Source organism: Medicago truncatula, chromosome 6 (genome assembly GCF_003473485.1).
Source record: "Medicago truncatula cultivar Jemalong A17 chromosome 6, MtrunA17r5.0-ANR, whole genome shotgun sequence".
Lineage (NCBI taxonomy): Eukaryota > Viridiplantae > Streptophyta > Magnoliopsida > Fabales > Fabaceae > Medicago > Medicago truncatula.
Genome location: NC_053047.1, coordinates 29881337 through 29906164, shown reverse-complemented (window position 1 = coordinate 29906164; position 24828 = coordinate 29881337). Strand labels below are relative to the sequence as shown.

General features: G+C 33.1%; 1 long non-coding RNA gene and 1 other non-coding gene across 2 annotated transcripts; one reads left to right on the top strand and one right to left on the bottom strand.

Moving 5' to 3' along the window:
• The first annotated feature begins 1607 nt into the window (after positions 1 to 1607).
• LOC120575893 (uncharacterized) lies at positions 1608 to 3294 on the top strand. Its single transcript, XR_005642138.1, has 3 exons — positions 1608 to 1767; positions 1860 to 3049; positions 3280 to 3294. It is a non-coding gene; the product is annotated as an uncharacterized lncRNA (long non-coding RNA).
• A 21135-nt stretch (positions 3295 to 24429) lies between these two features.
• On the bottom strand, positions 24430 to 24536 carry LOC120576241 (small nucleolar RNA R71). The gene has a single exon (XR_005642318.1). It is a non-coding gene; the product is annotated as a small nucleolar RNA R71 (small nucleolar RNA).
• Positions 24537 to 24828: the final 292 nt, after the last annotated feature.

Here is a 24828-nt window from a genome sequence, read left to right as displayed (position 1 = left end):
CGTTAAATATGTTAATCACTTGGAAGCACCATTACTGGTGGATTTAGTCATTGTTTCCAAAGCTTTACCACTTCTGAAATGCATGCACAAAATGCGAATATTTTCCTCATAAAAAGTTTACTAAAAATAATTGCTAATTTTCAAAAAACAGTTTTCACAAGAAAGGTTTTTAGAAAAAAGTTTGAAAAGTTATGGAATTTCTTCCAATTATTTTTTAAAATAATGCACAAAGCTGGTCCCATTGCGCGTGCCAATATGTTTACCGGTGTTTTTGGTAAACAATAAGGGATGGTTTTGATTATTACAAGCAGGATCAAACCAGAAATCCTAGGACGTGTTGTGGATTTGTTTTTAAGAAAATAGAGTTTGCGTTCATCAAATTCATAGGTTGCTTTATGAACAAGACGAGACCGAATGACATCTTTCGACAGAAAAAGGTTTACAATCAAAGAAAACACAGTAAATGCAAAATAAAGGATAAAAGTTAAAAGTGCAGAAACTTAAAGAAATAATAAATTGCATTGCTTTAAAAATAAAGGTGGTTCTACAAATCTTTTAAATGCATTCTGTATAACTCTTTTCTCTCGCGCCGGTACTCAAGTGTTGTAGAATTTCTATAAGTGATTTGTGACCCGTTTTCCCTTTGGAAAACTATTTATACATAGCAAACTAACTAGAAATAGCCTAACTCCACGATCAACACTTCTTCCATTTGGACAACCGCTTATCTCCCACATTTCCATTGAGGAAACCATTTCTCTTTGGACAACCGCTTGACTTCGACAGTCTTGCATCCCTGACTCACGTCTTGTAGAACTCTAGGGCTTTTAGACCCGTTCATGTTAAGTCCGCATTTCGTCGAACTGCTTAAGTTTTGAAGGAAAAAGCTTTGATTCCTGCAAAGATAAAAGTCAACATACGTCGACTGCATTAAATGAGCCTTTTGAAATTACAGGCTAAAACAAGGTCACACTTATATAGGTGGGCGTTTAAAATAACTGCCTACGGGTTTCGTGGCTTATGATTAGGGACGGCTAGAGGACACATGTAACGTTATGCTCGTGCGGGGGCACACTCGTGTGTGATGTGGTGCACTTAAAGTTGGCGTTTCCTTCAGGCATGGAGTCTTACGGCGGTGTATGTTAGGCCACATGTCAACGTGTGGTTGGTCTTCTGACCGGTCCATAATGTAAAATATTTAATTATAGTAGATGTTTAAAGAGTTTATATTAATATTTTTTTAAAGATATGTAATTTATATACATTTCATTTATCATGTTTTTTTATTTTTTATTTTTAGCAATGTTTTTTATTATTTATACATATGTCAAATTAGTTTTTGGTAACAACATTATTTCAAATTTATGTCGATAATTATACTTTTTCTAATTAGGGATAGTCATCTTCATAAATTTATAAATTCTCTTTCAATTTTTTTTTTTTATAAATTTAAAAGTTTAATGTGAAATGCATGAATTATAATATACTGAGTGGGCTGAAGGGTCACAGACAAATACTAATTGAAAACATTTTAAAAATATTACTCTTTTTTAAATTGCTTTTCGCTAGTTCTGAGAGCAAATAACTATTGAATTGAAATTAAAAAAGCATTCAAGTTTTAACTATAAAAGGATCAAAATAAATCTCTTTAGTACATTCAAAGGATGAAAAATATGGCACAGTTTCTTCTGTTTATTTATTCCTTGATTATCTTTCTTTCTCTATTTTTTGGAGAAGCAGCGTACGAGAGGACTGAACCCATAATGCGTATGCATTTTTCACACCATTTTAAAATTTTCTATTTTTTTTTTGGGCGCCCTATTTTATCATATTTTTGTAACATTTTTATTCTTTATCAGACAATGGAGAACCAATCAATTTAATTCCTTGCGTTACTGTCGCTGATTGTCCAAGGATGGATGAACCTCTTCATATGACGTGTCTTGTAGGTGCTTGTTGGCCATGTATTCGTAGTCTGTATTAATTGCACAATTGAAACTAGGGGACATCACAATATTTCAACTTTTATTGTTTATTTAAAAATATAAATAATGTTTATCTAGCTGTCAAATTTTATTTTATGTGTATAAGCTGCACTCTTTTTTCCTTCATCAAGTTTTATTCCATTGAGAATTTCTCTTAAGGTTTGTAACGAGGCGGTTTTCTATAGTATTTGTTTCCTTGGATTTGGCATAGTCCCCCAATTTTTATTTTAAATAAAATGTTTCTTTGAGGTCTTATAAATGATTGTAATGAGTTAAGATCCCAACTTAGCTAAGATTTCCTCATGTCTTATGATGCCTATGTACGATCATGATATAAAGAAAAATGTTAAATGCATTTTTCTATAACAATTTCTGTACTTTTATCTATTATTCACCAAACTTTTATCTAATAATTTCTGCTAGGGTTTAGCCGAAACACCGTTTCACTAAACTTTCAAAGAAACATCATGAATCATCGATTCTTGATTTATCGATTCATGCTATTCAATACACAACTGATTGTATGCCTTATTTTGTCCTACGTGCTTCATTCATCTCCCTAATTAAGTCGTTAACGTGTTGTAATCTTCTTGATTTTGGTGAGAGAAAGAACTTTCTATCATTACGTGAGTGAGGGTAAATTCATAATTTTAGAACGAATTGTATTATAGTAATTTTGGTGTGGAGAGTTATTTTAATAGAATTGATAGTAACTTGAGGTAATTGTTAAGGGAAAAAGTTATGGTGCATAACGAAATCTTTATACACCGTGCATAAACACTTCACAACCATCAGATCTAGTGTACACATGTAATAATCCTAGGTTTCTCAGCTCACACTCTCACAATCTGATCGCACACACTCGCATACGACTCAACCTTGCTCGCCACTTCGATGTGCTGACCCTTGCTCGCTGCTCCGACGTGGTTTATCCGGCTAGGTTACGACGACGTGATTGCGACGTGGTTTATCTGGCTAGGTCATCGGCGAGGTTGCACGGATTTCACCCTTGCTCGCGCTACGACGTGATTTCTCCAGCGGCATTCGTACTGCAATTTGAAGAGGTATATGATTTTTGTTGTATTTAGCTTTTGATTCAAATTTCAGATTTGTTACTGGTTTTCTGTTCTTAGGATCAATTTAGTGATTCAATTGTTGATATTAGGATCGATTTAGCTTCAGTTGTAGCAATTGGATAAGGATCAATTTTGCTTCAGTTTTAGTTTCAACTTATGATATGTAACAGAACAATTTAGCTTCAATTTCATATCTAATGGTTCTTTGTTCTTAATAGTGTTTGTTGCTGTTTTCAATGGATTTGATATCAACTTCATCTGAGAGTGGACAATTGAGTGTTGAAACTTCATCACTGATTCATGCTGATAGTTCTCAATGTTACTCCCGTAGCAATAAAGAATCAAGGAAGTCTTTAGTCTTTAAATTTATTAAAGAGATTGAAGATTTTTATGGTAATTATGCATATAACACTGGATTCTCTATTAGGACTATGTTGAAGTCGAAGAACAATTCAAAAAAATAAGAAATGAGATAAGGTACATTATGTGTGTTATGTTTGTAACAAACAAGGTTTCAAGAAGGGAAGTCTGCTTAATCATAACAACAGACCAACATCAGACAGTCCAGTGGTTATTGAGTTTGTGAAAGTGAAAGAAAAACCTGAGGAAAGGGTTGGTTGTAAAGCTGGAATATGTTTGAAGCTGAATAAAGTTTTTAATGTCTATAAGATATATAGATGGGATGTGGCTCACTGTCATCCATTACATAAACCAGAGCATTTGTGTTACCTGAGATCATTTCGAGAAGTAAATGAAGTTCAAGGACAACTCGCTGTAATAAATTCTAAAGCTGGAGTGTTGATGAGAACGTCTTATGAAGTTATGGGTCAAGGAGTTGGAGGCACGAAGAATCTTTCTTTTCGGTTTTCGGACTTAAAGAACTATCTAATGACAATTCGTCAAAAGGAGATGGTGGTTGGTGAAGCAACTGTAATTCAAGAATTCTTTAGAAATGAAGCTCTCTCGAAACCATCTTTTTACTATGATATCCAAGTTGATGCTGCAGAAGACATATGTAACGCCCTAATTGTTATTTAATTATTTTTAGTGGATTTAAAGTCTTTTATATGATTTTAAATGTTTTATGTTGATTTTGTGGTGTGGTGTATTTTATTAAATGGTTATTTTCATTATTTAATAGAATAAGTGGAGAAATATAATTATTTTGGAGTGTGGGAGTTAATTAGGATTTAATAAAAATTAAGGGAGTTTAATGAAATAAAGGGGGAGTTATAGTTTTAGGAGTGAGGAAAAGAAAAGGTCAGAAGCAGTTTTACGTGAAACAAGTTTTGGGAGAGAAAATCAAGAACAAGGGTGGGAAGAACAAGTGGAGTCAGAGAATCCGATTGTTGTGCTTTTGTTTATCTAAATTAAGGTAAGGGTGAGGCTAACCTTCAATGATTATAATATATGGTTTCTGAAAATTGTTTTGATTAGAATTGTTTTTGAAAAATAAGAATTTGGGAATTAGGGTTCTATACTGATTTTGGAAGAAAAGAGTAAGGATTCATGTTGATTATGCTTAGAATTCATATTCAGATCGATTTTAGGAATTATAATGTTGCTGTAATCCGAATTTGGAGAGGTTAGGATGGTTGGAGAAAAATTGGGGGAAATTGCAAGATTGTGAGAATGAGATGAATTGTTGTTGTTGATGCATGTTTTATGTTCCTTTAGATGCCTAATTGTATAATGAACCTATAAACAATCTTTGAAAACATGTTTCGGCATTGGGAGATCAAAATTGGGAGTTTTGGGGTGAAAAATGGTTTAAACCCGTGAAAAATTATGCAGAAACGATGACTGTTCGTTTAAGCGAGCCGAAAGCGAGCTGTAAGCGAACAGCTACTGTAAGTAGTTCGCTTAAGCGAAGTGCCTTTTGACAGCATTTCTTATTTTGTGTTCTTGTGTCTTTTTCACACGTATCTGTTTTGAATTAGCCTTTGGTGTAAACATGAAAGTTGTAGATAATTTTGTTAGCTTTCCAATGGCTTTGGTTTGACTGGAAAATGATTTTTAGTTTTTGAGATATGATGAAAATACTCCAAGTAGGTCTTAGTGAAATCTTATGATAATTCAGCACAACCGTTTCCAAGTTAATCCAAAACTTATGGGATAATTCCAAGGCTCAAAACTAGAAGTAATATGAGTACAATTAAGGTGTTTAAGAGTATTTAACCCATGTTGTGAGTTGACCCTTGGGGTAGGAATGGAGGTTGATTATAGTACTGTTGATGTTGAGTGAGTCAGATATAATATGATTTGATGTTGTTAGTAATGAGATATATTTGTATATGCATTATATGGATTATATAAGATGTTTAAGTGATGTTGATTATCATTTGATATTGTTATATCTTGAGATGTCTATGTGCTGCCTATGTTGTTGTTGTAAATTGATTAAGCTGCATGTGACGGTCTAAGATGTAAGATGTCGTCCAAAGTATTGGAGTCTTAAGTTGTTGATGTTGACTAAGTTGTGGAGTAAGTTATAATTATTTATGCACAGTTGTCGTTGTCTACGTTGTCGTTGATGTTGCCGTTGTTGAGTTGAGTGAATTTGGAGATGATTGAGTATGAAACCAAGTGAACATATACTATGTTTAATGAACTTGATGCATTAGTTTGATTATGATTAATTGTGTATTTTCTGGAATCATTGGATCAATTATGATGGATTATTGTTGACTGTGATGTATATTTATATTTAAATAAATTATACATGTTGCTGAATTCTTTTCAAAGGTTGAAGTGTTATTAATTGGATTGTCGAGGTGAAGTCATATTTACATATATGCATTGATGAGTAGTGGTTGTCGTTGATGTTGTTGAGTTGTATGTAGATATACATAAGTGGGTCAGTTACATAAGCATAAAAGTGGGAGAGCTTCGGCTCTGGAACGCCTTGTCGTTCAAAGCGGTGGAACACTAGTTGTTCAAAGCGGTGTTGAGCGGTGAGGACTTATGTCCTGATGAGAATGCTTTAACCATTCGACAGCGGTGTGGGTCACGGCCCTGAATATGGTACCACATGCATAGTTGCATTTGTGAGGAGTCTTAGATGTGTCATCATGTCTTTGCATGAGTCGTTGTCGTTGGTTTGAATTGCCATCTTATTGATGATGTTGTTGATTATGAAATATATACATATATTGGATAATTGTTGTCGTTGTTGTTGAATCTTGTTGTTATCGTCGTTGTTGGTTGAATTAGTAAGTGTTACTAAAGTTAAAGAAGTAAGAACATTATTGTTGAATATATGTAGATGTTTATATTGTTATGATGTGATGATTATGTTGTGTCGTTTATATTATGAGAAGATGTTTATGATATTGATTACGATGTTATGATGACTGTTTATGGTGTTGAATATGAGGTTGTTATGATGTTACATGATGATGATTATGAATGTTGTGATGATGATTATGTGATGTTATCTATGAGTTGTTAAATGTACTTGATGATGGTTATGTTAAGTTGATAAGTTGTCTTTTATTCATGAATTGCTAATGGAATGTTTGATGAATAATTATTATTATGAAATGATTGATGTTACGTATAGTTGCTAAGTTGTCCTCTATTCATGAGTTGTTAATAAGGTGCTTGGTGGAGAATGTTAATACGAATTAATGATGTTGTTATGTTGTATATGAACTATGAATATGATGTTGTTACGTTGTTTATGTCCATTGATTATGAAGTTGTCATGTTGTATACGAATTATCAGTATGATGTTATATGATTATGATTAAGATGTTGATTATGAAGTTAAATGATGATGTTATGATGTTGTTTATGATATCAAGTTATGACTGTTGATATGATGAGTACATGATATGGTTTAGGAGTCGTTAAAAGAATTATTATTACTAATTGATGGAGTTTAAGTTGTTAGATGCATTTGATGAATTATATATTATTATTATTATTGATTGTGAATCTCACCCCTTCTGCTTGAAAATGTTGCCCTTCGTATGGGTAACTTGCAGGTAATAAAGATTAGTAGGAGTGGTGGCTCAAGTGTCTTAGGGCTCTGATACATAACGGGATGGTGAATTGTTGCTATGTTTATCATTCCTTTATGTGTCAATTTTGGAACATGTTGTTGAAGCTTTTATTGTCCTTGAATTAATTCCGCTGCAACGTTTTAATTATTACGTTGTTGAAATTTGAAGGATAATTATTTAATTATTCCATTTGTGATTTTTAAGAAAAGAAGTGTAACATTCCGTTTAAGGTGTTTTACTCTGATTAATTTATGAAATTTTTATGTTGGGAAAACGGGGTGTTACACATAGGTAGCATTTTTTTGGGCAGATGGAATTATGCAACTAGATTATTCTCTATTTGGCGATGTCATTAGTTTTTATACAACTTACCGAACAAACAATCAATATCGGCCATTAGGTTAGTATTTTGTACTTCTCTCAGGTTTTAAATTAGTGTTTACTTTCATTATGTTGTATTTTGTTCTGGCATGAATAGAATAGGTAGGAGTACATTTTTTTGGGCAGATGGAATTATGCAACTAGATTATTCTCTATTTGGCGATGTCATCAGTTTTGATACAACTTACCCAACAAACAATCAATATCGGCCATTAGGTTAGTATTTTGTACTTCTCTCAGGTTTTAAATTAGTGTTTACTTTCATTATGTTGTATTTTTTTCTAGCATGGATAGTATAGGTAGGAGGACATTTTGAACTGCCTAGTGTCTAGGTGTGTGTGGCATATGTGTCCGAGTCTGTAGTTTAAGAGATCTCTAGTCTACTGATTTATTTTTTTCCAAATGCATTTATGTTTAAGAAATCAGTGGGCAACTTGACTGTAAGATTGATAAGGTTGCAGGCATACTTGAAACAAACCACCCTGATCATAAGAATGCTCTTTACTGAGCAACCATTAAGCAAGGATACGTCTTGTTGAACAAGATCCAGAAATTGTCTCGTGTGATCGATCTTTAGGCCATTTTATGTTTAAAAAGTGTATTGAATTGAAAGGCAGAGATACTAACAGTATCAAGGACATCTGTTGAATCCATTTGACTAGGTGGGAGAATGAGCCATGACATCTCAGTAGTCCATTTGATTTTCAAATTAATGAACATCCAAGCTGGTCGAATCATCTCAATCAATTTCAAATTATTTTTTTCAAACAGTTTAATTATGGCTAAAATATGGTTTTAGTCCCTGCAAATATGTCTCGTTTTGGTTTTAGTCCTTGTAAAAAAAAATTGTTTTTGGTCCCTGCAAATTTTTTTTTTTTTAAATTAGTCCCTAGAGGGACTAATTTCAAAAACAAAAAATTTTGGGGACTAATTTCAAAAACAAAAAATTTTGCAGGGACCTTTTTAAAAAACAAAATATTTTGCAGGGACCAAAAACTACAAAATCAGTTTAGTCATCATGTGCCACGTATGCAAATCATAACAAAAATGAGATCAGGGACTATTTTAAAAAACAAAAAATTTTGCAAGGACCAAAAACAAAAAAAAGTTACAGGGACTAAAACCAAAACGATGCATATTTGCAGGGACTAAAACCATATTTTAGCCTTTAATTATTTTTGTGATAAATTTTAGTATTTGAGTACATACTTATTAGATATTCTATGATCGAGAGTTTCTCATTTTTGTTTTATCATTGAGTTTACTCACTGCTAAGGCGTGATTTATTATAATTAGTGATTATAGACTAGCAATCACTAATTATAAGAAACATAAATGCATTCTAATTGAGGGTTGGAATGCACTTAAATTAGTGATTGCTTTCATTATTTAGTGTAATTTATATATATGTTGTATTTTGTTCTGATTTAGTTCATTTACATTTCAGCTGCCTTTATTGGTTTTGACAATCAACGTAAGAGTGTTTTATTTGGTGCTGCGCTACTGTATGATGAGACAGCAGCTACTTTTGATTGGTTGTTTACAACATTCTTGAAGTGTATGTCCAATAAGAAACCACAGACGATATATACAGACCAGGCTAGTGCGTTGTTGAGTTCAATTACGAATATTTTTCCATGTGTTTTTCACGGGCTTTGCTCATGGCACATGGAAGAGAATGCAAAGAAAAATCTCGTCTCTTGTGCAAACAGTGCATTTTTCGATGAGTTAACTAATTTGGTTTCAAATGTAGACGATGAATCAGATTTTGACTACAATTGGGATTAGATGATGAATTTTTTTTTTGATGGAAGACCTACTTCAGACTTTAGGTGGCTTGTTCAAACTCACGGAAATCGTATGCATTGGTCCGAAAACGACTCAGTTAAGCGAGTCTTGCAATGCTTTTCTTCGTGGATTTTTGCAGCCAGACCATTCACTTGTTCGATTCTTTAGTCATTTCAACATTGTGGTTCAGAGAATGAGGGATAATCATGCTGAGTTGGACTTCAAGGCTGCAAACACTAGAACAAAAAATAATTATCCCAACAGTCAGCTGATGCGGTCCGTTGTAATCAAGTACACACCAGCTTGCTTTGCATTTATTCACAGGCAGTATGACCTTTCCTTCAAATACTATTATGAGGAGGACACAACAAAAGGGTCTGCCTTGAACAAGTTTTTCAAATTTTCACAATTGTAAAGGTTAATGATAATTATGATGATGTTGATAATGATAATGACGGGCCTTCCAATGTTGATGTTTTGGATGCATAACTTCAAGAAAACATTTTCCCAAGTTTTGAAGATCATGATCGACTTGATGAAAGGGTTGTCACAGTTGACATTAGAAGCAAAAGTTTTAGTTGTTCATGTCGTATGTTTAAGAACAAGGGGCTTCTTATGTCGACATGTTTTTAAGATCTTGGAGTTCTTAGGTGGTTATGTGTAATATCATTTTTTGAAGACAATACCAGGACAATATGTTTTAAAGCATTGGACTAGAGATGTGCGTCCGTCTGTCGATAAGCTAAAATCTACCATCAATGTTGGCAATGAAGACAGCACTCAAGCACAACGATATCAACAAATTTTGTTGTTACAGTTCAGCTTTCTACACGTTTTTGCGTAGATCCGCAGGCATCTGAAATTTTTCTCCACGGTGTTCTTGAAGCTGGGAAAAAGGCAGAGGAGTTGCTTCTTTCTAAAGGTATTCGTACAGACCCATCTTCCGTGATGCCATCTAAATCTTCAAAAGCAGCTGCTGTCGGTGAACCATCTGCTGGGGTGAAGTCCACTGCACCAAAGTTCAAATAAAGTCTAAATCCAATTAAGTCAAAGAAGCGACTTAAAAGTGATTATGAAAAAGCTAGAGACAGGCAGAAATTACTTATAAATCGGAAGAAACAAAAGAGAGATGATGCGGCTTTAAAAAAAAGAATGGTCACTGATTGATTGTTTTTATGTTATAAGTTTGTACTAGAGTTTATTGGAAATATTTTGATATGATCTATTGGAAATTATACATTTCACATTCTTTATTGTTATGTATTGATGATTATAGTTTGTTACAAAACCATTAGACAATTATTTTGGTTTCACATAGAACACTATCAAAACCATTAAACCATACTTATGGTTTCAGTAATAGTCATTATCTAAAACCATTTATCAATAATAATTTTCATTATTCTTTTATTTTATAAACTATTAGACAATTATTTTTCTTTCACATACAAGTCTATCAAAACCATTAAACCACAATTATATTTAGACAAAGGCAGAAATTCGATTTACAACGGATGAAACAAAAGGGAGATGATGAGGTTTTACAAAAAAAAAAAGTGGTCACTGATTGATTAATTCACATTTGATAATTGGTTTAAATGTTATAAGTGTGTACTATAATTAGTGAATAATAGTTTAAATGTTTATCACATTTTTTATTTTGTTTTATTACAAAACCATTGACAATTACTTTGGTTTCACATTAGAGACTATCAAAACCATGAAACCATACTTATGGTTTCAGTAATAATTTCAGTGTATAACATGTTAATCATTATTTAAAACCATGTCCCAATAATAATTTTATTTAAAACCACTAGATAATTATTTTGGTTTCACATTGAAGACTTTCAAACTATTAAACCATACTTATGGTTTCAGTAATAATTTCAGCATCTTAATCATTATTTAAAACCATGTACCAATAATAATTTCATTTAAAACCATTACACAATTATCTTGGTTTGACATACAAGACTATCAAAATCATTAAACGATACTTATGATTTCAGTAATAATTTCAGTGTATAACATCTTAATCATTATTTAAAACCATTACACAATTATCTTGGTTTCACATACAAGACTATCAAAACCATTAACCATACTTATGGTTTCAGTAATCCATACCCTTAAGTTTGTTTCAAATCATCAAAATTCAGACATCATAGAAAACAAAAGAGGAGTGTTACAAGATTGCAAAGAACTTCATGAATCAACTTTTACTTCCTTAGAAAGATCATTAACTGAAATCATAAACTAGAAAGAACATCTAGAAATTTAATTGATTCAAGAACATATCCAAAAATTCATCATAAACTTGATACAAATCCAGAAATTCATCAACATCTTTATACAAACTCAATAAAAAAAAATTAAAACTAATCCAGTCCATAATCGGAGGTTTCATATCATGTTGGACGTGGTAGCTTTTGAAGCATTTCTTCATAGTAATGGTTTTAAATAATGATCAGAAGCAAATAAAGTTATGCTTCTGAAGTGATTAGTTTTTTATTCGTTCTCTCCTAAGCTAAAAATACTGATCAGAAGCAAATAGAGTTCGGCTTCTGAAGTGATTTCCAGAACTAAATAGCAGCGGATAAAACAGAGAGAGAGAAAGAATAAAGACACAAAGCAATTATACAGGCTCCTTCCACAAACCGGAAGTCAGTCTTGTCCCCCTTGCATAACAAATTTGATAGAGTTTAAGCGCTTTAAAATTTTTGTTCAGTCATGCCATTCTCTAAGTCTTCACTCCTTTATATAGAGGTGTGAAAGAGACGTTGTGAATTGTCAGCACATCAAAATAGATTCGTTCGAAGGTTTGATCAATCACCAATGATCTTTTGCCTGATATGGTTATTATCCTCTGAAGTATCAATTTCAAATCCATTCCATGTATGTAGGAATACTGTTGCAGGCAGAGCTGTTATTCTTGTCTTGTAGCAGAGACACAAACTAAGTAGTGGAGGTAGTGGTTGTACACTTCGTACAATTGTACTTTGTCAACGCTCTTCAAAGTACAAGCATCTAATGCCTTCAAATCCTTTCAAAATAGTTGTTGCTTCACTCCTCCAGTCTTCTGCAATGCTTAGACGAGATTAAATCCATTGAACAACCTTTGAAGCTTTAAGTCTTGCATTTCCTAATGATTTTTAGCTTCTAGTGATCTTGCTTCTGATGAGATGTTTCTAATGAACTAGCTTCTGATGACCTTGCTTCTGATGACGTCATCACTTCATGAGCACTTTGACTTCAGGAGCACTTCTCTTCAGACACTTTAAGCTTCATTTTTGTTGATTCCTTCGCTCTCTTTTGTTCTTCCAGAACTTAATATTGATTTCAAATTTTTGTCTATGGTCATTTACACTTGAACAAATATTAGCGTATCCAATTGACAATTTTTAATACCTTGTTATCATCAAAACTCTCAAAGGGTAATGTTAAACACATTTTGTTCCAACAGATTCTTGTAAAATTAATTTTACATCAATGTTGATTCTCTCTGTTTTGTTTTATTGTCTTTTTTTATCGTTTTATAAATTTAAAGGTCAGTTCGCGGCGATTCTAAGTTTTTTAGGTTTGGATTTTCAAAGTTAAGTGTGCAAACAATGTGGTAAGCAGGGTTCTCACCGAATTTGAAAACAGTTTTATCCTAAAATTCAAAACCACAAAAATAGGTTTTGTGTATGGTTTTCAATTGTACGCAGAAATGTGTACATTCGAGGCTAATAATAGTTCTCCAGTTGTATAATGGTCATTGAGATTTATAGTATTCTTTAGAGTGTGTTTAAATAAGGTGAGGTAATTGTGAAATTTTAAAGAATTTAAAATTCTAGACTATTTAAATGATTCAATAAAATTTCTTTCATTTCTCAATACTTTTGTTTGGGTGGAGTAATAAAAAAATTTGAGGGATAAAATTATAATTTTTGAAAAATTTCAGGTGTCAATTTATAATTGTTTGGAAATTTATTGGGGTCAAATTGAAAATTTTGAAAAAATTGAGGATCAAAATGAAAAATTTGAAAGATTATAACAATGAAGAATTTTGAAATTCTTACCTATTTGGTGTCATTTGAAGTTTTCTAAATTTATCTTGAACAATATACTTCATAAATTCCCATCATTTTGAAAATTCTTCAAATTATTATCCAAACAATGGAATTCACCTAAGTATTTGAATTCTCTCATAGCATTACATTCCCCAAAACAATCCCCCATCCAAACACACTCTTAAAGAATTTCTCTCATAGTATTTGAGAAATTTTGAAGAATTTAGAATTCTAGGTAATTTAAATGATTCAATTAAATTATTTTCATTCTTAAATGTTATTGTTTGGATTGAGTAATAAAAACTTTTATTGTCATTATTTTTGGGCAACTTATAAATTTCAAAGTTTTTGGGCCAAATTTGAAAAATGAAATTAGGGGTCAATTTGCAAATTTCAAAATTTTGAGGGGCCAAATTATAATTTTTGGAAAATTTTGGGGTCAATTTGCAATTTTTTAAAATTTATTGGGGTCAATTTGGAAATTTTGAGGACCAAAATGTAAAATTTGAAAAAATATGACAATGAAGAATTTTGAAATTCTCTACATTTAACTTGAACAAAATACTTTATAAATTTCCATCATTTTGAAAATTCTTCAAATGATTATCCAAACAATGGAATTTACCTCAAAGTATTTGAATTCTCTCAAAAACATTCCTCCATCTAAACACACTCTTAATATTCTAATGAATATTAAGAGTGTTTATCTGTTATCATTTTCTGAATTTAATATTCGAATGAATCCTTTTTGATTTGCAGCAACAATGGCATTTTCAAATTCTGCGTTATTTTTCAATATTTATTGAGAATTAGTGTGTATCAATGAGAAACTAATTAAACAAAACTTTTATCTCAAATCATGTGTAATTGAACAACACAAAGATTCTGAACCCTCATGAGTATGCTTGAACTATACATGAAAGAACAAGATGAAGCATAAAAATTAACTTCCCCTTAATCTTCCTTTCTACAAATTAAATGTTAAAAACATCTTCAAGTGATAGATTGTTGTACGTAAGCACACAATGCATACAAAATGTCTAAAATGAAAAAGAAATTTAAATTTGAAATAAATGTACATAAGCTAAACAACAATAATCCAAATACTTACTAAATCCATCAAACCCAAAGTTTGAGTTTGAGAGTTTTTACTTTTGCGACCACAACCGCTAAAATCCAAAATCATAACATAGCTTCACAACCTAAAATCACAATCGAAATTGGGAAAAAGTTCATAATCTCAACAAAAAACCATCCAAAAAATTACTAAATATATCAATTTTAGAATTTTAAATCCACAACAATGAAAGAGATATTTGAGTACATACCTTTTGATGGAGAGTTTTTACTTTTAAGAGCACAACAACCAAAATCCAAAATCATAATATAACTTCACAATCAAAATTGGGAAAAAGTGCATAATTTCAACATAAACCCATCCTCCAAATAGTTACTAAATTTGTCAACAATGGATTACCTTGTGCTGCAAGTAACAATCCCACATAAAGCCAGAAATTATGAACTAGTTTGGAAATATACCAACAATGGCTCTCTAAGCTTGAAGGATGCCTACAACTTTGAGTCTCATCATCTGCAAGAGGTTAGATAGGGCAAGATCTTGTGGTCCATTCATATTCCTCCTTCAAAATCTCTGCTTTCTTGAAGGTTGATGCAAGAGGTTAAGGCAACCAAGAGTGAAGAGTTTAGCCTTACCTATAATCTTGGTGTGCTAGAACTATGAATCAATTCCTTTGTCTTTGTGCAAATGACAAAAAGTTTGAGAGATCACATTTTTCGAACTATGTTTCCTAGATTTTTGAGAAATCAAACACTCATTGAAATTAAACATATAAATTACTACGAATTAAACCAGCTCAATTTGTGATTATAAATAAGAATCTTGATGAGTAGTTCTTAAAACATAGTTAATCATAATTAAGGGACTGAGCTGAGCCTACCCTGCATGCTTCACAAGTGCACACACAAGGTATAATACATGCAGGATAGACCCAACGCAGTCTCTTACTCCCTTATTTCTAATTAAACTTGTTTTAAGAATTAACTCATCAAGAGTTCATTTATAATCACAACTATTGAGTTGGTTTCTTGTAAAATTGGAGATAATAATACATTTACATGTTCTTAATTTACTTATTTTAAACAACTATTCATAGTTTCCATGCGTAATATTTATTTTTTTATAAATAGTGTATTTTAGATAAAATTTTATTTTATTAGTTAATAATTAATCAATTTATTTAATTTCAATGAGTGTTTGTTTTCTAATTATAGTTAATGCTAGCTTCTCTACTCCTGGTTGCTTTAGCTTCAATGAGAAAATTCATTCTAAACTTTAGAACATAAGCATAATTTATATCATAAATGAATAACTATTGAATTACACATGCAATAAGCATCACTTTTCTAGTGAATGATCTACTCTAAGATATGCCCTTATATTTATTGTTAAGTTCCAAATTAAAATTGCAATGCTTCTGTATCAGAATGAGAAAGTGGACTGATGCATGAGAACTTTGTTTGTTCCAAATATGAAGTTTTAGACAATGAGAAAATAAAAATTTGTTCTGAAAGTGATCAAATATAAAGAATAGTATGCTTTTGTTATAATACAGAAAGATGTAGAAGTCCTGAACACATCATGCCAAGTAACTAATCAACCCTTCAGATCATCGTCGATATTCATCTACTTCAAGTAAGATTTTAATTCTTCCAAAATTGCATTTAAGCTTTTTTATAATTTTTTCGCCCTAAACGCACATAGTTCTCAAACGCACAGAGTTCTCAAATAACTCTCATGATTCAGTTTTGCCTTAAACCCATAGTTCTATTTTTATCTCTTTCAGTACTCGATACCAATACATTTTTTCTGATTTCGATCTCGGGTTGTTCTCCACAACGATTGATTGATTCTTCCCCATCCCGATCGTGTTTCATTCATTCATTCCAATCATTTCAAGTATACCAAATAGAACCTATTGCTTTTAAAGTGAATTTGAAATTTGTACCACATGAATGATGGGATTTTCATGTCTATTGATGATGGATTAACATATGATGTCTTTAGCTATGTTTTTAGTGTAATTATTTGCATTTGAAGGTAAATTAGAAGTCTATTAGAGGAATTGTCAATAGTTTGAGGAACTTTTTGTATTGTTTTCATTCGAGTCGTTTTAATTCACTCTTATCTAAAACCCATTTGGGTTGGCCTAGTGGTGTTGGCTTGGGACCTTGGAGTTTGCTCCTCCTCAAGGTCTAAAGTTAAATTCTCTCTGGTATCAATTTAGGTGGATTAGTTTAGCTTCTTCAAAAATTATAAATTCACTCTTATCTAAATCATGCAACTCCATAGGTGTTTTGAGTGTTTTGTAGTGAGAAATCATGTAAATCGACAAATCAAGACATCACGTGAAGGATTGACGATATGAAGATCGAAGACAATGGTTGTTAGAAGGTTTATGAAGACAATACAAAGTGAAGAAAATTTATTTCAAGTTCCAAGGCGTCACAAGATGGAAGAAGGGCCGAAAAAGGGTCGAAAATTGCTGATAACACAGGAGGGATGCCTCATGCGCCCCTGTGCATGAGGCCACGCACCCTGTGCATGGATCATCTTTAGCTTTTGTCCTATGCACCCTTGCGCATGAAACCATGTGCCCTGATAATGGACACGACCAGGAGTTGCTGTTTTCCAAGCCGTTTTGGGTGGAAAAACCCTATTTTCACTCTCTTAATTAACCCCTAAAGTAATTATGCACTATAAATAGAGACCCTTGCACACCAGTTTATTCATTCAGAAAGCTAGCGGTACAAGGCAAGGGTTCAAAGCATCATCGGCTTCAAAGCAGAGGATCTCCATCCTCCTCTTGTCCTCTCTAGAGTATGATTTTCTATTATTTTGTAATGATGTCGGTTTCCATGAGCAACCAAACTTGTTTGTTTATGGTTCCACAATGAGCCACTTCTTATTTGTTGGATTCCATTAACAAAGTTTTTTTTTCCAGTTTATAATATAAAGTCTGATTTAATATGTATATGTCCGCATGTTTTTCAAAATCATTGATGGATCAATAATAAATCTTAATATTGACAACCGATACGTCTATTCAAACTAGACAATAATAAATTTCTTAGTTTCTAATATAATTGAATCTAAGTATGAATTTAGGGATATTACTAATCTTTAGGGACCCTTGTAATTTGCAAGGCAAATTTCGAGGAAAGCTAAATCTACAGATTCATCACAAGGTTGTGTTATACTTTCTTAAATCCAATATAAGGCAAGTTATACAAGAATGATTTCTTAATTTAATTTCCAACAAAGATGAAGAGGGATTCAAGGATTCCCTAATATTCGGTAAATATCTTAATCAACCAAACCTAATCTTGCATTGGACATGACAATTAAAACTCTGCAACCTCTCAATATCTTCTTTTATTTTCTTTTATAAATAAGTTCTTCTAATTACCTATTTGAACGACGATCCCTTTGGAGACTAATAACTTATTGTTTGATTACTTGGTACGATTTGGTGCACTTGGCAATTCCCTAAACTATATCATCAAGTTTCTGGAGCCGTTGTTGGGGATTTTAATATTTCGACAAAGTAATCGCTAGAATTTTTTCTGAATAATTAGGTTATGTTTTTATTTTCTGTTTTTAATATTTAGTTTTTATTTTGTTATTGTTATTGTTTTTAAATTTTCGATGTTTTTTAGTATTAGGGTTAGATTATTTTTCTGTTTTTAGTTTTAGGTTAGATCCTAGACATTAGGGTTAGTTCCTAGTTTCTAGTTTAGGTTTATCTTTTAGGATTAGTTTTGTTTCAAATCTTATTAGATTAGGTTTCTTTTTATTTTCCTTGTTTCTAGGTTAGATTTTATTTAGTTTTTTTTTTATTTTATATTATGTCAAAAAAACCAAAAAAATATTTAGTTTTTTTTTAGGGAAAAAAGATAATTATTAGTTTGTTTCTAGTTTTTAGATAGTACCTAGGTTAGACTTATTTTGTTTTTAATTTTTGGTCAATTTTTTTATATTATTAAAACTAAAAAAAAAAAAAAAGTTACTACTTATTCTTTTGGTGTTGTTCTACTAAAAAGGTTTCTTGTTTTAGTTTTGTTTATGTAAAATGCAGATCCATAAATAGAGGGGCTTGATGGAATTAAATACATATGATTCCTTGCTAACAAGAAATAAACTTATGAGCATTCAACTTGAAACAATTTCAAAGAAGTTGGATGCAAGGGAGTTGTCTCATGTTCATTTAACTAATGCATGTTTTTCAACAAGTTTGCAGTCACCGGAAGAACATGTGAAGTACGTATATTGTCGAACAACAAAGGAACACATATCCCTATGCATGTTACTATCGAGGATGATTGCAGCTATTCAAGAAGTAATCTTACAAATTCAACATTCATTTCAAATTTCAATAACGTTAAATATATTTTCAACAAGACCATCAAGCCTAGCGCAAATAGTCAAGATTTTGACAAAGCAAGGCTGAAAGAGAGATCGCGTCGAAGTCAAGCATCCAAGGTGGGAAAGCATGATTTCAAGCATAAAGACAGTTTTCTTTAGTGGAAACGTGGGGCAAGCAGCTGTCCAAGATGGACGAAGTGTTGATCATGAGGTTAGTGGTTCGTTAGTTAGATTTTTAGTATAAATAAGTGTTTCCAAGCCGGAAAATTGGTCGCAAATCATTTATAGAATTCTACAACCCTCAAACTACCGGCATCATGGTTGCCCCCACGACCGTTGATATACTAGCACCCATTGTAGGGGTGGATGCCCGTGTAAATTGTGCTTGTGAAGAGGATTGCGATGACCCGAAAGCACCATTGCTGGTGGATTTAGTCATTCTTTCCAAAGCTTTACCACTTCTTAAATGCATGCACAAAATGCGAATTTTTCCTCAGAAAAAGTTTACTAAAAATAGTCGCTAAATTTCAGAAAACAGTTTTCACAAGAAAGGTTTTTAGAAAAAGGTTTGAAAAGTTAGGGAATTTCTTCCAATTATTTTTAAAATAATGCACAAACAGGGTCTCATTGAGCGTGCCAATATGTTTACCGGTGTTTTGGGTAAACAATAAGGGATGGTTTTGATTATTACAAGCATGATCAAACCACAAATCCTAGGACGTGTTGTGGATTTGTTTTTTAAAAAATAGAGTTTGCGTTCTGTTGAGGCAAAATCCCTAATTAATTTTAAAGATAATAAACCAATATGATTAAAGAATTAATTGACTTTGATTAATTCCTTGGTATTTAACTTGTGCTCTTGAGTGTTTTACTAAGACAGGAACAATGTTTAAATCATACGAAGAATCAAGAAATCAAAGGACAATTGAATTCATGATCTAACACTGAGGTCAGAAAGTTAGATCAGAATGTTGCTTGAAGATCAAAATGTTCAAGCAGAGATCAGAAGGTTGTTCTTATACAAGCCAAGAGTCTCAAGAACTTTGATCAAGGTCATGCACGGCATATGTGACATGGGTATATGTCCAGGAAAGTACATTTGCATGGATAAATCAAGCAATAAAGGCATATACAAGGAATATGTCAAAGAGGTTATTCAATGTTCATTTAAGACTATGAACATTGATGAACTAGGAATATTCCACAAGGGAACATCATCCTAGATGTTAAAATCACTGCTCTTCATTATTGTTTCACTATTAGGATTTGATTACATCAAATGGTAGTCTTACAAATCATCCTAAGTGAAACAAATGGAACATTCTGATGGTCAGAATGTTCAGCTCAGCTCATGCTTACTTTATGAACAGTACAGTAGGTGAAAAGCAAAAAGCAAAAGCAAAGCAGATCTGTCATCTTCAACAAGAGGTAGACACGTATGGGAGTTGGTACAGTACATGGACCACACAATCCCTCAAAGCATGGGCATGAAGATGCAGAATCCCACTAAATCTTCCTGCACCGGTCCCAAGGCAAATCTGGGGAAGGAACATTCTGATGTATGTGGAAAAGCCCATACCTTGATTGTTGTCCAGAAATTCATATGGAAAGCATATGGCAAGCCCAGAACTTCATGTGTTCATTCATACATGATGAACCCAGATGAAGATCATCATGAACACAACAACATTCTGATGTTCATCCTGGGAACACAACAACATTCTGATGTTCATAATGTTTGCCCAGAATTTCAAGTTAAAGCTTGTGGGACCCAGGACACATGGCATAACACCATTGGACATCCTACAACGGCTATATGAGCCCAAAGACTCTATAAATAGAGATCAAGGCCTTAGCAAAACTTGCACCATTTCAAAGCATACAAGAAAACAACAAAGATTGTTTGAAGCTCTTGCAAAACTGAAATTGATCAATCTCTAAGGCTTTCGTTTACTTAGTGCAAATCAATACTCCCTGTTATCTGAAAGATAACTTCTTCTTTCTCTTCTCTTCTGTTTGATTCAACAAACATTCAACCTCCATACAAATTGTAACAAAGTCTCATCTAGCTTTAGGGGTACTAAAGTGTTAGTTTGAGCAAAGGTTGTAAAAGTCTAAGTGGTTAACTTAGCAACAAGGTGCAAGCCTGCCGAGGCTTAGAGAATACAGAGTTGTAATTGTTCAGGTGAACAAAGATTGTAAGGTGCAGGACTTGAGAGGTTATCTCAAGCACCATAGTGGAAACTCTCACAAGATTGTGAGGAGTGGACTAGCCCACGTTGGGTGAACCACTATAATTCTCTGTGTGTTCTTTCCTTCTTCTCTATACTCTTTAATTATAGTATACACAACACACACCTGCACATTTAATTTATTAAACTGTTTCTTGTGTATGAACTTCAGAACGTTCTGAAGTCAGAAAGTTAACTTAACTATTCCAAGTAATCTACTTGAGAATTACTTTTAAGTTTCAGGATAAATTTTAAAGGGTCACAATTCAAACCCCCCCTTCCTTGTGACTATTTTATCTACTTCAAAAATATGTGTTGCAAACAATCTCTTCATATGTCATGAGTGTGTTCTTGCTCCCTACCATGCTTGTTGATGTAATTGAAGAAAAGAAGATAAATGGCTTCCGATGGAGGCATGGAAGCAGGAGTAATAGAGGAATTCATTGGTTATCATGGTGATGAAGAACTCGAATCATATATGAATAAAAAGATAAATAAAAATATGGAATTGGAGAAAGAGATGGTAAGGAAGATGTCACATTCACTTCTAATCCTATAAAAAATGCTAAGCCAAGAGGAATCGTCACAATGATAAGGAAGTCATTGATAAGATTCGATATATAAGTTCTAATCCAAAAACTCAGAAAACTCTCACTCAAAATACACATAGTGTAATTTTTATCAAAATTCAAGTCCCCTTTATTCATGAAATCGCCCCATATATATAGGAAAAGCTATACTGAAAGGCACGATTAAGCAGCTCGTTTTTATCGTTTTATTATGACTTAAATTTTTTGTTGTCTCTTCAATGGTCGTTTCTTGTACATGAAAGTGATTTCTTGTGTTATAAGTATTCTTGCTATACCCACATCAAGTTTTATTGTGAAATTAATTCTCCAATGAGAAAAACACCTGGTTGCAATCCTTGAGTAAGTGTATGAATAGGTATTTTAAGGAACACGTTCTAACTTTAATGGTAACCTGGACCCTTAAAAATCTTCAGAGTAAAAGTAGTATAAGTTTATGTGGGAATAATTCTAATGTGATGAAATGTGTAAACCGAAATGGGGCGGAAGGATATCACCACACGTGGAGGAAAGGATACCCTCTCACTAACTTCCTAAATGTGGTGATGACTTCTCAAATAAATTGTGCTTGAATTTAACCCTCTAAAAAGAGGAACTTCCTAAGTGAAGTAAACAAGTTGTAGCACTACTTAGGGTGATCATAGAAACTTGGAGGAAAGGATACCCCCTCACGGACTTCCAATGTGAAATGATAGCCCCTAGGCATCTACAAGCCCCCAAATGTATAAATTCATCAAGTCTATTTTAACTCTGCCACTTCTCTTATATGAAATGAAGAAAAGATTTTTCTCGGTCATTTTAGTGTTAAGGTTAGAACCTGTTCCTCATAATATCTATCTTATACAGGAGCAAGAAAAGGGTTGGACTACACACACACACTCACTTGAAATTTGTTGTCGGGTTGAATAAGTTTACAAGGAATGCTTGAAGTTGTGATTAGTGTACATTGAAATGAAACCTCGAGGGAGACATAAGCTTTTATTTAAAGTGTCATATATTAATCCTTTTGTTGCTGCCATGTCTATGCCTTTTGCTTGAGGACAAGCAAAGATTTAAGTGTCGGGGAATTTGATGAGTCATTTATTGACTATTTTAATATGTTTTTTAGTTTAGTTTTATTTAGATTTTATTTGATTTTATATTAGTATTATTTCCTTTTTTGGATAGTTTACTTTAAATTGCATTTTATTATATTTCAGGAAAGAATATTCGATGGATTGAATCTTGGAGCAAAAGAAAGGGACTTGGAGCCGATTGGATGCAAAAATATGAAGATTGAGAGACAAAAATATGTCTCCCACAAGTCAGAAGCTTGGCACGGCCCGTGCTAGCCTTGGCACGGCCGTACCACCCTCCAGAGTCACTTTTGCTGCTTTTGCTTAGATTTTAAGCTACTCTATTTTTAGCCCAAATGTAATAGCTTAGATTTTAAGTCGATCGAATGCTATAAATAGAGTAGCCATCCATCACATCATCTTTACTTGGAATTCAATAAGTGACAATTGCTTTTCTAATTAGAGTTCTTTTCTTTTCCTTTATTTTCTTGTCATTACTTTTATGTTTTCTCTCTTCTCCCCCATGTCTACGATGAACATGAGTGAGTAGACATCTCCTTGTCTTGGGATTGTTGGATAAGTCTAAATGACGTAATCCTAATCAAACCAAGCTCTAAGCCTTAATCTTATGTAACCCTAATTTCTTATCTGAATTCACAGTCATAACATGGATCAACCATTATCAAACTGTGGAAACGAAAGTGGAGGGTTTGATAATTGTTTATCCATTATTCCAAATATCAATTCATAAAACGAAAGTGGAGCTTTGATATTCGAACAAGTGAATTCAGACAAGGATTGCAAAGTCAGCGAAATAGGCTTTGCAATCTTTGAGACATATAGTTTCGATCTTCAAGGGAACTAATAACAATCAAGTCAGCGAAATAGGCTTGGTTGTTAGAGGAACCAAAATCTAATAGTAATCAAGTCAGCGAAATAGGCTTGGTTGCTAGAGGAACATAAGAGAAACTGTCTTGAGAAATTAGGTCTAACATAACATTATAAGCTTATAGTTTTGGTTTGAGAAGGACTTGTCATTTAGAGGAAACCAACGATCCCAAGGCTCTTTTTATCATTATTATCTTTCAAACGCTTGAAAACCCCCAACTTACAATTCTCTTCTCTCTTCTAATCATCTCTAAAAAGTTAATTGAATTGAACTACTCCCTGTCGGAACGATACTTTTTTATACTACTTCGGTAAGACCGTGCACTTGCGGTTTTATCTCATCAAGTTTTTGGCGCCGCTGCCGGGGAGTAAACTAATTTGATTAACTCTTTCTTTGTGATTAGAACTCTCTTCTCTTCTTCTTTTCTTCTACTTCTTTCTTTTGTATTACCACTAAATTCTTGGGTTCTCGGTTTCTTATGCGAAGAAGTAAAAGTCTCGGAGAATTTATTCCTGAGATCGAAAAGGTTTTTGCATAAGAAAAAGAGAGAGGCACAAAATAATACTGCTATGGGTGAACGCACTCTCAAAGAATATGCTACTCCTTCAACGGAAGAGCCACAAGCTATTATCGTGTACCCAACGGTTACGGGTAATAACTTCGAAATCAAGCCTGCACTACTCAATTTGGTGCTGCAAAGTCAGTTTTCTGGATCACCCAATGAGGATCCAAATCTCCATATTTCTTCCTTCCTAAGACTCAGTGGCACCATAAAAGAGAACCAAGAAGCCGTAAGACTTCATCTCTTTCCCTTTTCCTTAAGGGATACAGCTAGCGCTTGGTTCCATTCCCTAGAAGTCGGTTCCATTACTTCATGGGACGATATGAGGCGAGCATTCCTCGCCCGATTTTTCCCCCCATTTAAAACCGCTAAGCTTAGAGACCAAATCACGCGTTTCAATAAAAAAGATGGGGAATCTCTCTATGAGGCGTGGGAGCGTTTCAAGGAAATGCTTAGACTTTGTCCCCAGCATGGCCTAGAGAAGTGGCTTATAGTCCACACATTTTATAATGGCTTGTCATATACCACTAAGATGTCTGTTGATGCAGTTGCAGGTGGAGCTCTAATGAACAAAAACTATACGGAGGCTTATGCTTTGATTGAAGACATGGCTCAGAATCACTACCAATGGACCAACGAGAGAGCCGTCACCACTCCTACTCCCTCTAAGAAAGAGGCAGGTATACACGAAGTCTCTGAATATAACCACCTTGCTGCTAAGGTTGAGGCATTAACCCAAAAATTTGAAAAGCTTAATGTTAATGCTGTC